A 13,791-nucleotide genomic window follows, 5' to 3' on the forward strand; every position below is an offset into this window, starting at 1 on the left:
TTTTATGACTCCATTTATACGAGACGTCCGGAAAGGGCAAACCTAGAGAGACAGATGAGGGATGAGAGATGAGTGGTTGCCTGGGGAGGGCGGTGAGAATAGGGGATGAATGCAGATAGATAAGTGCAAGAGATCTGAGGTGAGGGCGGTAATGGACATGTCCTAAAACCACATTGTGGTGATAGTTGCATGATTCTGTAAATTACTAGAAATCATTGAATCTGCATTCAGAATAAGTGAATTTTATGGCATGGAAATTGTACATCAACAGCGCTATTTTTAAAAAGAAAAAAAATGGAAAGTCCTTCTGTGTCTAAAGGGCCTCCTCGCAACTTCCCTTTGAGAATTATGCTTCCTCACTTTTTAGATGTCTGTTTCCATGAAAATCAATGAAAAGCACCCATTGGTGTCCTAAATAATATAAATGAAGATAACAGACAGGCCTTGTTTCTGCCTCAAGACAATAAAAAGGTCATAACATTCCGACCTTTTGACGTGGTTTTCTGGTCATATGTGCAGATCCTTTGTCATCTGACCCTGTCACTGAGTGAACTGCACCAGCTCCAGGGCTCTGTGCCCATCAGAGCAACTGAAGAATCCACATTCGTACGTACAGGGAACAGGAACAGTACAAGCAAAATCTCACATTGTGATGACAGGATATTGGGAAGAGTGAAGTACTCTGATTAATCTGTCTCTTGATGACCTGCAATTTCCATTTCAATGCAATCAGAGGACAGAGGTAGCTTCAACTTTGGCAGCCCCCTCGGAGCATGCTCAGATGCAAGGGGGGATGTGGCACTGTTTGGCCCACCCTGGGTCATGTACCCCTGCGTGCTCTGGGGACAGCACACCATGATCGGCACCCCACTGGAAACACGTGGAAAAGAGAAGGGAAGTTCCCACAAAGGAAATGAAGATGATGAGAAGGCAGAAACACCAGATAGCCTTTATATTCCTCTCATGAGCTGAGAAGTCCTAACAGAGGGCAAGATGTCCTATGGGCAAAGACAGCCAGTGTGGACTTCAAAGAGCACAGGTCTAACAGCTGCTCCTCGGAAAGTGCCTTCTTGGTTATATTCAGATCCGCCTTGATCAGGGGCAGCAAGATTTTCCCTTCTTAAAGCTAGCCCCATGCACATCCAAGTCCTCTCGCTCCATTCCAGGGGACTTGAGCATTCTAGGATAGCCTGTGGTCCACAGGTGATGGTCACTGGATTATCTCCCCCATCCCGGGCAGCGGAAAAACCTCGTTTAAAATAAAATAAAATAGAGGGGCCAGCAGGGGGCGCTCTCATGCCCTGCTACTCCATGTCAAATGCATGCCCCACAGGAAGAAGGTACCTTGCACACCCAAACAGGAAGTGCATTTACTTGACTGTCCCCAAGGAAGAATTTCTCCTTACTCAGCAACAGCCCAGCCAATGAGAAACTGCTCAGCTAATGAGAAGCCGTCACCACCCTGAACTCCTACTTTCCTCCAGTGAACTGTCCTTTAGAACAGCCCCTCCCAGCTCCCCCCTTATCCCTTCCTTTGTTCTCTGGATGTGCTGTCCCCAATCACAGTCCTTTGCACTTCCCAAATAAACTCATTTTGCTGGTAAAATAACTTGCTCTTTTAATAATTTAAGGTCAACAGTAGGCAGTTCAGTGTCCGCTTGAGTTCCTTCCACCCCTCAGCCTTTTACTCATGCAGGACCATCTACATACACAATTTTCAGGGCTCAGGGGAAAATGAATATTAGTGTTTTTACACAGTGTTGGCTTTAAGAAGGGAAAAAGCTTGCTGTCCCTGACCAAGGTGGATCTGAATATAACCAGGAAGGCACTTCCTGGCGAGCAGCTGTTAGACCTGTGCTCTTGAAGTCCACACTGGCTGTCTGCAGTTAACGGTGGCTCCTCTTTGTGGCTGGTCTGACTTCACTGTCTGGGGGACCACATTTGCCTTCCTGACCACCATAACCACAGACCTCCCTGATGAGATCAGATGCCCCATCACAGTCTCAGAAAGGATGGCATCTGACACACAAACTAGTATCCCTTGTATGCGGGTGTATAATCAGGCCACCCCAGGTGGCCGTTCTCTTGCTCTCGGTACATTCCCTGCGACCAGTCCTGCTTCACCTGCACCCTACTCACATGACTGACCTTCCCTCTTAATCAGAGAGCCGAATCAGGAAATGCCTGGCCCCAGATTGTGATTATTCTAATCTTTAGATCAGAACTATCTCCACTATGATAGTTTATCAAAGGGGCGGGCCCCTGTGCTGCTCTCCTTGGTAACGGATGAGCCAACCTGACATCAATCCCCTTTATAACTGGTAACCCCCAGTCCCCCTGGTAGAGAAGCCTGCTGCTATGTCTGCCAGACATGGTGAGGTGTCACTCTGGGACCTTGCTCCAGATGCGTAAGATCCCCCATCCATTAAACCAGTCCGAATTGTCAGCTTACTAAATACAGATGGCTGGGCCCCATCCCCAGAGTTTCTGATTCAGAAGATTTGAGGTTTCGTCCTAATAATTTAGATTTTTTTTTTTTTACAGGTTCCTAGGTGACTCTGCTGCTGGTGGTCTGCGGGCCACACCTTGGGAACTGAGCAGGAAGAAAACAATTATGAGGTAATGATGAGAGATGATTCCTACCAGACATAATGAGGAAGTGGACTTGACTGGGAGGAGGAGGGGACGGAGAGAGGAAGTGAGGTAAGAGATTAGATTTGAGAGTCCTCAGTCCTTACTTCCTGGAGGAAGTAGCAAAGTGAGTAGTAGAGGTGGCCAGAAAGGTTTTGGGGGATCTGGGAGAATTGGAGGTGGTATCCAACTTTCCATGACACAGCCTAGAGGCACTGTGGTTCTCTTAGAGAAACCTGCTTGGCATGGCGCCGCAGTCCAGGTGGCTGGAGAAAGGTAGATTACATCGCCTTTAACCTAGAACATCCAAGATATTGACATTTCAACACGTGGCACTGGGCACACTGCCAGTGTTCACTGGCCACATCCAGCTAGTGTTTGGGGCAAAGCAGACCCCCTACACGTGTCCCTTCCAGAGAACAATGACAGCAGGAGTGAGTCAGAAACAGAAGGAGCAGAAAGAGCTGAGCCTCTGCCAACCCCAAGTCGCACTGAATCTTGACCCAAGAACAATTATGCCCAGCATCTGCCACTTGTAAGGCATCTGTTCCTGCTGTCTCCCTGCCCTATACTTCTTCCCCTTCCGCCTGACAGCTCAAAGGTCTCCATCTCTGTGAAGCCTTCCTTGAATGCCCATAGCACTAACTTCAGAATTCTAAAGTCGTTCTTCACAGCCTATCCCAGGGAAAGCTACCATTTATTTATCACTTACTCTGTGCTTAACCTGAATTATACCATTTGATGCTGACACAACACCCTGAGTAAGAATTATTACCCTCATTATGTTACTGGAGAGTAGGTTCTTGTCTCATCACAGAAAGAATTCAGAGACAGATGAGACATGGAGGTCTAGAAAGCAAAGTGAAGATTTATTAAACAATAGGACACTCTCAAGGGGAGAGTAGGCAGACTCAGGTGAGTAGCTGCCCTGAGTGTCCTTGGCAAGGACATATGGGGTATAAATGGGGTATAAAAATTATATGGGCAGAATATTCATTGGGGAGGGAGGGGCTTAGGGTCATATTTCCTGATTTTCATCCCAGCTCCACGTTCCTGAGGGGAGGAGGGATTTTTGTCCTTATGTAGCCTTGATCAGAGGTGTCATGGCCTTGGTGTGTGATGGGGACTTCTAATCTGCAAGGCTAATTTTATTGTAATGAGAGCATAATGAGCAAAAGGTTACATTCACATGCCAGAGATTCCTGCCCTTTCCCACCTTTCTTCGTCTGCTTCTGGGATCCTTGTCACCCCCAAATGTATGGTTTCCTGTCAGTTCCTGCTTTTCTTTGCCCAAGGACCCCTGTTGTTTACAAGATGTATGGTTTCTTTTCTTTTCTTTTTTTGGCTGTAAGCATCACCATTTTTAATCTTTTTTTTACTTGTGTAATTTTTTATGTTGAAGTATAGTCAGTTTATAACGTGTCAATTTCTGGTGTACAGCATAATAGTTCAATCATGCATATACATGCATATATTCATTTTCATATTCTTTTTCATTATATTAATCTTTTTTTTAGTAAAACAATTTGAGGCTGTATAAAAACTTTATATTCATTTTCGTATTCTTTTTCATTATATTAATCTTTTCTTTTTTAGTAAAACAATTTGAGGCTGTATAAAAACTTTATATTCATTTTCGTATTCTTTTTCATTATATTAATCTTTTCTTTTTTAGTAAAACAATTTGAGGCTGTATAAAAACTTTAGTAAAAAATTAGTTTTGAGAGCCCACAGACTTTTACCATGGACTATTGCTGGCTCTCTTCCCCAGCCACCAGAGCTTTCCCAGCCATTCAGGCCCAAGGCCTGGGACTGGAGCACCACAGAAGAGGGGCGGGCTGGGTCAGGGTGAGGCTGTGGTCTGCTGGGACAAAGTGACCAAGATCAAGTGAGGAAGGAGCATCACATTATACAGATGGGGTCTGTGTCTGCATCATCCCTAGGCCACCAGGTCCCCAAAGGGCGAAAACTGCACCTTTTGCACCTCTCTGTTTCCTGAGCACTGACCACAGAGCTTGGCACAGTAAACTGCCAGGAACGGTATTGACTGAGTTCTTGTCCCACTCATAGGAGTTTCTGTCAAGTAGCCTACTTCCTTTTTTTCCCTCCTTTAAATCCTGCCTAGGGGGAAGGAACCAGAATACATTGCATAAGGCCAATTTACCACATCTGCCTGTGTTTTCAACAATGGCCTGTTCCACTTTCAAAGGCATGACGTTGCCCTGGGGTCCCTGGTTGCAGAGCTAAACCCCCAGAGCTGCTGGAAGCCAGATCCAGGACTCAGTTTCTTTCTCAGGAAAGTAGTCTTTCTGATTGGAACTTACTCGTCTACTTTAGGAAGTGTGAATCTGCAGACGCTACTCAGCAGAGGTGGCCCCACCCAGAATTTTTATACAAGGAGAAGCGTTGGGACTCTGGTAGGAAGGACTTGAAGATGAGAATGTTTAATAGCACATCAGATTAAGAAAATAAAATGTTGGCTGCCTATAGTAAAGAGTGGTGGGCTGATGGAAAATGAGGGATGAGAAGGTAGCCCCTGCCCCGCCCCCAACACACACAATGCTGTCCGCTTGGAACCACCGATGGTATTTGGGTCTCAGGAAGCCAGAAATCGTCGGAAAGATAGGAATTTGGGGTCAGTGTCGATCCTAATCAATGTAGTAGAATTGTAGGATCTTAGAATATCAGAGCTGGCTGTGACATGGCACAAAATGAAATAGTTCTTAGAAGTTTAGTAGGAGTTAGCTTGGGTTGAAATTTTACTCATCTTGTAGATGCTGTTTAGACCAGGGATCCAGGAATGCCCGAATCTTGCTCCTTACGCCTCCCCTCCCCTCCCCCTCCCCTCCCCCTCCCCTCCCCCTCCTCACTAAAGTTCCTTAGGGAGCCACTTGCAAGGAATAGTAGATTGGAATCGAGACACTTCTTTATTAATAGTTGAAGCCAGACCTAATAATCACCAGTGTAAATTTCCCGTTAGAAAGTTAGACTAGAGCACTTATTTTAAGCTCTAGAATAAAACGAGTTTCTTAATCCCCACCCCCCAACTCATGAATATAAATCTTGGAGCCCACTGAGCCTCAGGGGTGGGGGCCGGCAGAGCAGAGCTGCAGCCACAGCCTCCCAGCAACCCCTCCCACTAGTGACGTGTGGTCCAGGGAGTGTCCTGGACTCTCAGGGAGCCGACTGGCACCCTCCCCTCAGAGAGCTCAAAGAGTGATGGGCAGTGGGCCTGGCATGAACCCTGAAGAGTCTTCTCGGGCACATCAATCAATCAGTAACCTCTCAGGCACCATCCCACCCCCTTCCCTTTGCATGAGAAAACCGAGATCCCCAGAGGGAGAGCAACTGGCCCAGGGTCACACCAGGGGACCACTGGCACAGCTGGAGTGAGAGCGGGCGTTTCTGGATTCTGACTCAGAGCTTGGCTCATGCATTCTCTTCCTGCCTGGACTCAGCCTCCAAGACCTATCATCTCCTTAAGGGAAAAGAAGGGGCTCAGGTGTAATCCAATCTACTGCAAATGAAAGCAGCACTCCCATTGGCCAAAACAGGATCATACTGATACTCCTACTTGCAAAGGAGTCTGGGAGAGCAGGGAATAGCATTTCTGATTGATTGGCTTAGTGACCAACCATGATCCACAGTCTAAGGTGAGCCCACTCCTACCTGGAAAAATTCAGAGTAGGCAAGAAAGTAGGGTGGAATGGGTAATTTGTAGGTAACACTGTCCAACCTACTGATAATATTATGTTAATAATATTATAATATTATATTATTGTAATATTATGTTATAATAGTATATTCTATTCTAAATGAATTAGCCTGATATTAGAGAGGTAAATTGATTTGCCTAATGTTGCAGCTAGTTAATGGTCAAATTAGATTTCTCCTTTGATTCCCGAGTGTGAGCTCTTAGCTGCAATGAACTACTGACTTTTAGAAAGAAAACAAAAACATGACACTCTTGAAAATTTGAGCATCTGTCATCTTTAAATCATCTCAGTTCAAGGTACTTGAAATTTATACACATTTTTCACTCAAAGCAACAGGAGATCATTTTTCTTTCACAATGGAAGCATGTGGGGCAATCAAACCGCACACCTCCAGGAGGCGCCACTCATATGGGGTCTGTGTGAACAGCACCATCTAAGTTGTGCAGTGCACAGCCTGCCCAGCCACAGATATCAAACGTTGCTAAATTTAATCTGTCTGGGCTCCAATTTCCTCATCTGCAAATTAAGCTGGTTGTTCTAGAATGATTCTGAGGTCCCTCATGGGACCTTATGATACTGTGACAAACCATGCGCATTCACTCAGGAGAATAACAAACAGGCAAGTACAGAAGGTATCTTTTGCTTTCCCGGGAAGCCTTGCTGGCGCTTTGCCAAAGTGCAGCACAGAGATGGTTCTGAAATTCCCCATATTGCCCATAAAACAGCCCTTTTGGTTGTAAAACTCCCTTGTCAACAAACCCAGAACCCTCCGGAGCTTAATTTATCAGAGACAAAGTACAGTCACATAAAAATGTTGCCTCTTCCTTGTCAGACTGGCAGAGAACAGGGCGCTGATGCTTGAAGGGCACTCTTACCGGGCACGGTGCCCGCTGTGAACCGGCACGGCCTCTCCCCTCATCTCTGTCTAGTTCCCGGAGGGACAGGCCCTCTCCTTCCATTTCCTCAGCCTGGAGTTCAGCTCCACAGGCAACCTCCTGTCATTTGTGTGTCTGATGGGTATTATTTCTTCTAAGAATCTAATTAGGATCTTTTAAAGGGTTCAGCCTGGGAGTGAAGGAATTAAATATGACTCAGAGTGTGTGCTTTCCAAAGCCAGGCAAAAAATGAGATGATCATTCATTTCATTTATTCATGTATTTATTCAGTCCACAAGCCCTGACAATGCACCATTTTTATGCCAACCTCTGCTGGGAGTTCAGGCAAGTGGATAGAAATGGATGATTTCTTTCCACCTTGGAATTGTTTAGCCATATATCAGCAGTGTGCTCTGCTTAAAGGAAAGTGATTAAGCACATGGCACGTGTCCACCAAGTCCCCTTTTACTTCCTCCTTTTTTGAAGGTCAGAGATTACTTTCCACGGCCCCTCTGCAGCTCAGTGAAGCCATGTAACTAGTTCTAATCAAGGAGCTGTATCAGAAGTCACCAGTGTCTTTAACAAGCAGGATGCAGCCTTCAGTTCTCTCTTACCCTGGTTTGGGGACCAAGAGTGCAGAGGTGGAGGTATCTGAACATCTGTCAGCCAGAGTCTCTGAGTGACTGAATGGAGCAGAGCCCCACCCCTGCCCCTCCCCCCTAATTCAGACTCGTTGCAGGAATGAGAAAAAAACATTTGTTTTCTTAAGCCCCTGAGATTTCAGGGATTCACTTATTGCCCCAGCATAACTTAGCCTCGCCTGACTAATTTAAAATCGAAACTCTTAAACCAGTTAAACTGGAGGTGGTGGACTTGGGAGAGCACTTGTATACCTCATTTATTTGGTAAATATTTACAAAGCACAAACTATATGCCAGATGCTATGTTGGCAGTTTCAAAAATGAATAAAGGATTGTCTCTGTCCTCATGAGGCTCATAATTTGATCATAATCATAATATCACAGTATCTGGCACATAGTAACTGCTCAGTAAATACTATTACTACTATAATTGAAGCTCCGATGCAAGGAGATAGTCACACATGCAACGCATTCCCACTGGCACAGCCAGATTGTAACAAAATGAAAAAGCATTGAGAAGGAATCTGTGCTTCAGATTATGTTCCTTTAGCTGAGCTGTCCTACAAACATTTTGCTAGCCTGTGAAAACTTAAAATAATCATTTAAAAATATCTCAGGAAATTGCCCTTTCATAAAAAAAGGCAGATAAACACACTCAACCTCACTTCTGAAAATATGGAACTTCAAAAGAAAATCAGAGTTATTAAATGCAATGCATTATGCCGGAGTGGATCCTGGAACAGAAAAAAGACATCCAGTGGAAAACTTGGTAAAATCCAAATAAAATCTAGAGGTTAGTGAGTATCACTGTGCCAATGTGAATGTCTTAGTTTTGACAAATGCACCACGGTTTTGTAAAATGTTAACGTTGGGGAACTAGGTAAGGATATGTTGGAACTCTCTCTACTATCTTTGCAACTTTCCCTTAAATATAAAATTGGTCCAAAAGATTCTTAAAAATCAGTGATGTTTGCCAAGTTTCTACTCTACAAGTGGTATACACGAGCTGAGTCTGTGTGTAGAGTTGCCAGAAAAAAATACAGGAAGCTCAGTTAAATTTTAATTTCTGAAAATCAATGATTTTTTTAGTATAAATATGCCCCCAATATTGCATGGGACATAGCTATACTAAAAAGAGTATTCACTGTTCATCTGAAGTTCAAACTTACCTAGAGTTCTGAATTTTTATTTGCTGAACCTGGCAAGCATATCCAGATGTGACATTGATAAAGAAGTAGAAGTAAACTTTATTAGTTAAAGTGATACTACATAGACTATAGATTTTAATGTGTTATTATTAATATGAAAAGCATTATTGCTCATTTCACTTGTTTGGTATTAATTATAATAGTGAGGCATTCTATCTGAATGAGTGATTAAAGGAGTTAATGAAAGAAAGATAGGAAGGGAGGGAGGAAGAGGACAGAGACATGAATGGGTGAATAAATAAATAAAGAGTGAGTGAGTGAATAAGTGGTACGTGTCCCCAAATTCCAAGAGAGAAAAATACATACATATTAAAAATATGATAAGGCTCTCTAAAATGCCTGCAATCCACTTTATAATTTGAGACAGATTGGGATGAATTGGGAGTCCCAGTTCTGTCTGTTTCCAAGGGGAGCAGTGTTGCAATTTTTTTACTCAAGAAGGAAATAAAAAGCCAGGAACACCGTGAAAACTACTGTGAAAATGGTACTCCGAGGAACCGTGTACTCTTCTCCCCACGAAAGGATAGAGTGCTTTGCTCATGATTTTTATCTCCAAAATTTAATACAAGAATTTCCAAACATACCAAGAAGTAAAGAGCTTTACACTCATCACATAAACTCTACCCTTAATATTTTACTCTACGTGCTTTATCACAAATCTATCCATCCCGCTTTCCATCTGTTAATCCATCTTGAGTTTTGATGCATTTCAAGGGAAGTTGCAGTTATCAGTTCACTTCCTCCTAAATACTTTTCAGCAAGATTATCATTCCCTCGAATTCAATATTTGTTTATAAAGTTCCAAATGGTAGTTTGCACCAATCTTAAGTACGTCATTCAATGGCTTTTGACGAAGGCACTCAGCTGTGCAACCCAAACCCCTGTCGAGATACAGAACATCACTCTCACCCCAGAAAGTGCCTTCATGTTCTTGATTTTTCTCATTCATGCTGGTCTTCCACCTTTGTAAAAAATATCTAAATGGGTAAAATTAAAGGTAAATGCATATAATCGAAAATAGCAACTCAAAGTCCTGCAAGCCATGTATGGCAAGCCAGGAGGGTGGGGAGGTGTGGGTCACTGTGGGTCTAGGAGTTCGGGGGGTTGTTAGTTTTCTGCTGGAAGCGTGTCACACCATCTACCCTTTATCTTATACTCAGGAGGGTACAGTTGAAACAAGTAATAGAGAAAGAGACTACTTCCTCTTTCCCCACGTTTGCAGATTTTGCTACTTTGTTATAAACAGGTAATAAGTACTCAGGAGGGTACAGTTGAAACAAGTAATAGAGAAAGAGACTACTTCCTCTTTCCCCACGTTTGCAGATTTTGCTACCTTGTTATAAACAGGTAATAAAATACCTGCCACATCATGACCCCACAAAGAGACCATTCCCCCTCGTGTCCAAGGTGTCAGGAATGTCAGGTGCTTTCTCCCAAAACACAGTCATTCAGCCAGCGTTGTTCCAGCATCACCTCCAGGCCAAGCCAAAGGATACGGAGGTTGCAGGAGTGAATATGATGTGGTTCCTGACGTCTAGCATCCCTCAGTCCAGTGTGAGAAACAGACCCTTGTGTCCCCAGGCATAGCTGGGTCCCTGGCTCAGTGCCTGGCGCTACGTCATAGCTCAGGTACATTGATGGGTTGAATGGCTGCATACCTCATTCATTTAAGACACACTTATGGAACATGTCCTGTGACCCAGGCACTGCAACAGTAAACAAAACAGACCAAAAAAAAAAAACAAAAAACAAAAAAAAAAACCCTGCCTTCACAGTGTTTATATACCAGGATGGGGGCAATAAACACATAAATGAGCAACTACAGATTTCCAGATAGTGATAAGTGCTACAGAGAAAAACAAAGCAGAAAAGGGAACTGGTGGTTATGAGGCACGAGGAGGCGGCGTTGCAATTTTAAAGAGTGTGGTCAGGAAGCCTCCCTGGGTGACCGTTAAGCAAAGGCCTGCAGGTGGCGAGATGTATATCATGATGTGAAGGAGGAAAAGTGAGAGCACTGATCTGCTAGGGCGGCCGTACCAAATACTGCAGACGGGGTGGCAGAGGGGCTTGAACAACCAATGTTTTTTCTCAAAGTTCTGGAGGTCCAAGATCAAGGTGTCAGCAGGGCTGGTTTCTCCTGAGGCCTCTCTCCTGGGCTTGCAGACGGCCACCTCCTCCCTGTGTCCTCACATGGTTACCTCTCCATTTACGCGTTGTCTGAGTCCTAATCTTCTCTCCCTGTAAGGACACCGGTCATCCTGGATTAGGGCCCACCCATCTGACCTCATTTTACCTTCATTAGCTCTTTAATGCTCCTATCTCCAAATTCAGTCACGTTCTGATGTACCAAGGGTTAGAACTTCAACATGTGCTTTAAAAAATTTTTTTTTAAATTTATTTTGGGGGAGAAGGCAATTAGGTTTATTTATTTATTTTTTAGAGGAGGTGCTGGGGATTGAACCCAGGACCTTGTGCGTGCTAAGCATGCGCTCTACCACTTGAGCTGTACCTTTTCCCCTAACGTGCATTTTGAGGGGAACACAATTCAGTCCATAACAGTGAGTGAGTGAATGAATGAATGAATAAACAAATGAACCAGCCTGCTGCTTTGCTTCTGGGTGGGAGAGTGAAGGTAGCCAGAGAAACACAAGCCTGGAGGAACAGGCGACAGGGGCCAAGCAGCCACATTCAGGAAAACAGAGGATTTGACATGTGTTGTTTTTTGAATCCCTCTTGGACAATTCAAAATGTGGGTTGTTTTTTTTTCCCCTGACATTGGCCCTTAACTATTTCCAGAAGTGGTTTTATTAACTGCTGGCCTGCAACAGGATATGGTAGAGGAGTGCCCTGAATTTGGAACCAGAAGAGCTGGATTCTGTATCTGCTCTCCTGAGTGACCTTGAGGAAGTCACTTAACCTCTCTGAGCCTCCTTTGCTTCATCTATAAGATGCAGACTCCTGCCCCTTCACAGAACTGCCAGAGAAGTGACGTGAGGCAGTCAGCGGGCTGATGAGGGTGTGCAGCAATAGGCTCAGTAAACAGGAAAATGTAATATAAATAAAAGCAGAAGGTATTAGTGTGACACTTGCAGTGAAAACCATGGCAGGCAGCTCAGAGCTGGGGCCTTCTGGCCATTTCCAAAGGGAGTTTATTAAACTCCAGACCCTCTCCTGGTTGTTTCTCCTAAGCCCCCAGGGCAATCAGAGAGCTGAGGGTGGGGTGCAGGCTGGGGAGAAGAAAGGCTTATAAAAGCAGGAAGGGAGGCTGACCCCACCTCGGGCACAGAACTGCTGGCCATTCCGCCTGCCTCACCAAGGATTCTTTATACACACGCGCATATATAAAGCTGTAGATGTTTGACGTGTACAACTTGATGTGTTTGGGGATAAGTTTATACCTGTGAAACTGTCATCGCTGTCAACGCCATACACTTATTCATCACCTCCAAAAGTTTCCTCCTGCGCCTCTGTTTTTTATTTTTGGTTTTTGTTTTCTCTTTTGTGGTAAGAGCTCTTAATACAAGATCAATCCTCTTAGTGAATTTTGACATGTATAGAACAGTATTGTTAGTCGTATAGGCCCTGTGTTATACGGTAGAACTCCAGAACTTCTTTATTTTGCATAACTGACATGCTGCACCCTTCTGGAACCAAGCAGAACCCTGCCAACCACCCACCCAAGTACAAAACTGAGCAGTTAATGATTAGGGCAACAGGGTCACAGACTCAGCATCTGATGCACATTCCCGAGTTGTTTTGCAGAGACTATAAATGCCACCAGAGGGAAAAAAGCTAACTGCATAATGACCAGACTGCGGATATGACATAAGCTACTCCACCTTGAGCAGTACTTGGTCTATGGCCAGCAGAATTCTAAGAACTGGCCTCAAGAGAATGGGATTAACATTATTGCTCATAATAACCTGTATCTTTGTGGGCATCAAAATAATTGTAGCTTGCTCTGCCCGTATATGTAAGTGGGCAACTAAAATTGTCAGCAAAGAGATGCTACAGACCCATGTCGGCATCTTCCATTCTGAGAAGACAGTGCCCTGTGTCAGCATGAAGAAATGACAGGAGCCGGAACTTTGCCTCTAATCTCATAGAAATGGAATGATGTTCGACACAGAGGAAATGAAAGCAGCTCTCTTTGCTCCTTTCTTTTTAACCCATTTCTGTTCCCTTCTAACCTTAAAAAAAAACCTATTTATAGAAATGAGATCACCATTCAATGTAACCTAACCCCTGATTTACGCTCTCCTGAATGCACAGCATGGCTTGCCTAACCTGTTAATTCTTTTCCTAGATTAAAAGAAGTAAGAATGAAGAATTAAGTAGTTAAAGAATGACCAGCTCTCTCCCTCCAGCAGCCCCTCTGGCAATCCTGCAGGTAGATTATAGGGGCAAGATAACACCTGAAGGGAGAGTCAGCCAGTCTGCATGCAGTGGAGAATGACTTGGAATCCAATCTCCTGCCTCAATGATTCACTGAGTTTTTTTTCCCTCTTATGCCCTTTAAAAACTGTCATGGCTGAGCAGAATCTTTGGAGTTGGTCCCAGAGCATGAGTCCACCTTGTCCCCAGATTGCCAGCCTTTCTGATTAAAGCACCTTTCCTTTCTATTGACTTTTGCCTTGCAATTATTGGCTTTTTAGTAGAGAGGAGCCAAACCTGAGTTCAGTAACACTTTGACCATCACCCCCCAGGCCCTGGTAACCGC

The 13,791-nt window shown here is 44.2% G+C and overlaps 1 long non-coding RNA gene across 1 annotated transcript in view; it reads left to right on the forward strand.

Moving 5' to 3' along the window:
• LOC116147209 (uncharacterized) overlaps positions 1–13,791 on the forward strand; it is a 29,092-nt gene that overhangs the window by 6,107 nt on the left and 9,194 nt on the right. The window contains exon 3 of the long non-coding RNA XR_010377671.1: positions 2,545–2,619. This is a non-coding gene — a long non-coding RNA (uncharacterized LOC116147209). The remainder of the gene's footprint in view (positions 1–2,544; positions 2,620–13,791) is intronic.

Source organism: Camelus dromedarius, chromosome 24, assembly GCF_036321535.1.
Source record: "Camelus dromedarius isolate mCamDro1 chromosome 24, mCamDro1.pat, whole genome shotgun sequence".
In the NCBI taxonomy this organism is placed as follows: domain Eukaryota; kingdom Metazoa; phylum Chordata; class Mammalia; order Artiodactyla; family Camelidae; genus Camelus; species Camelus dromedarius.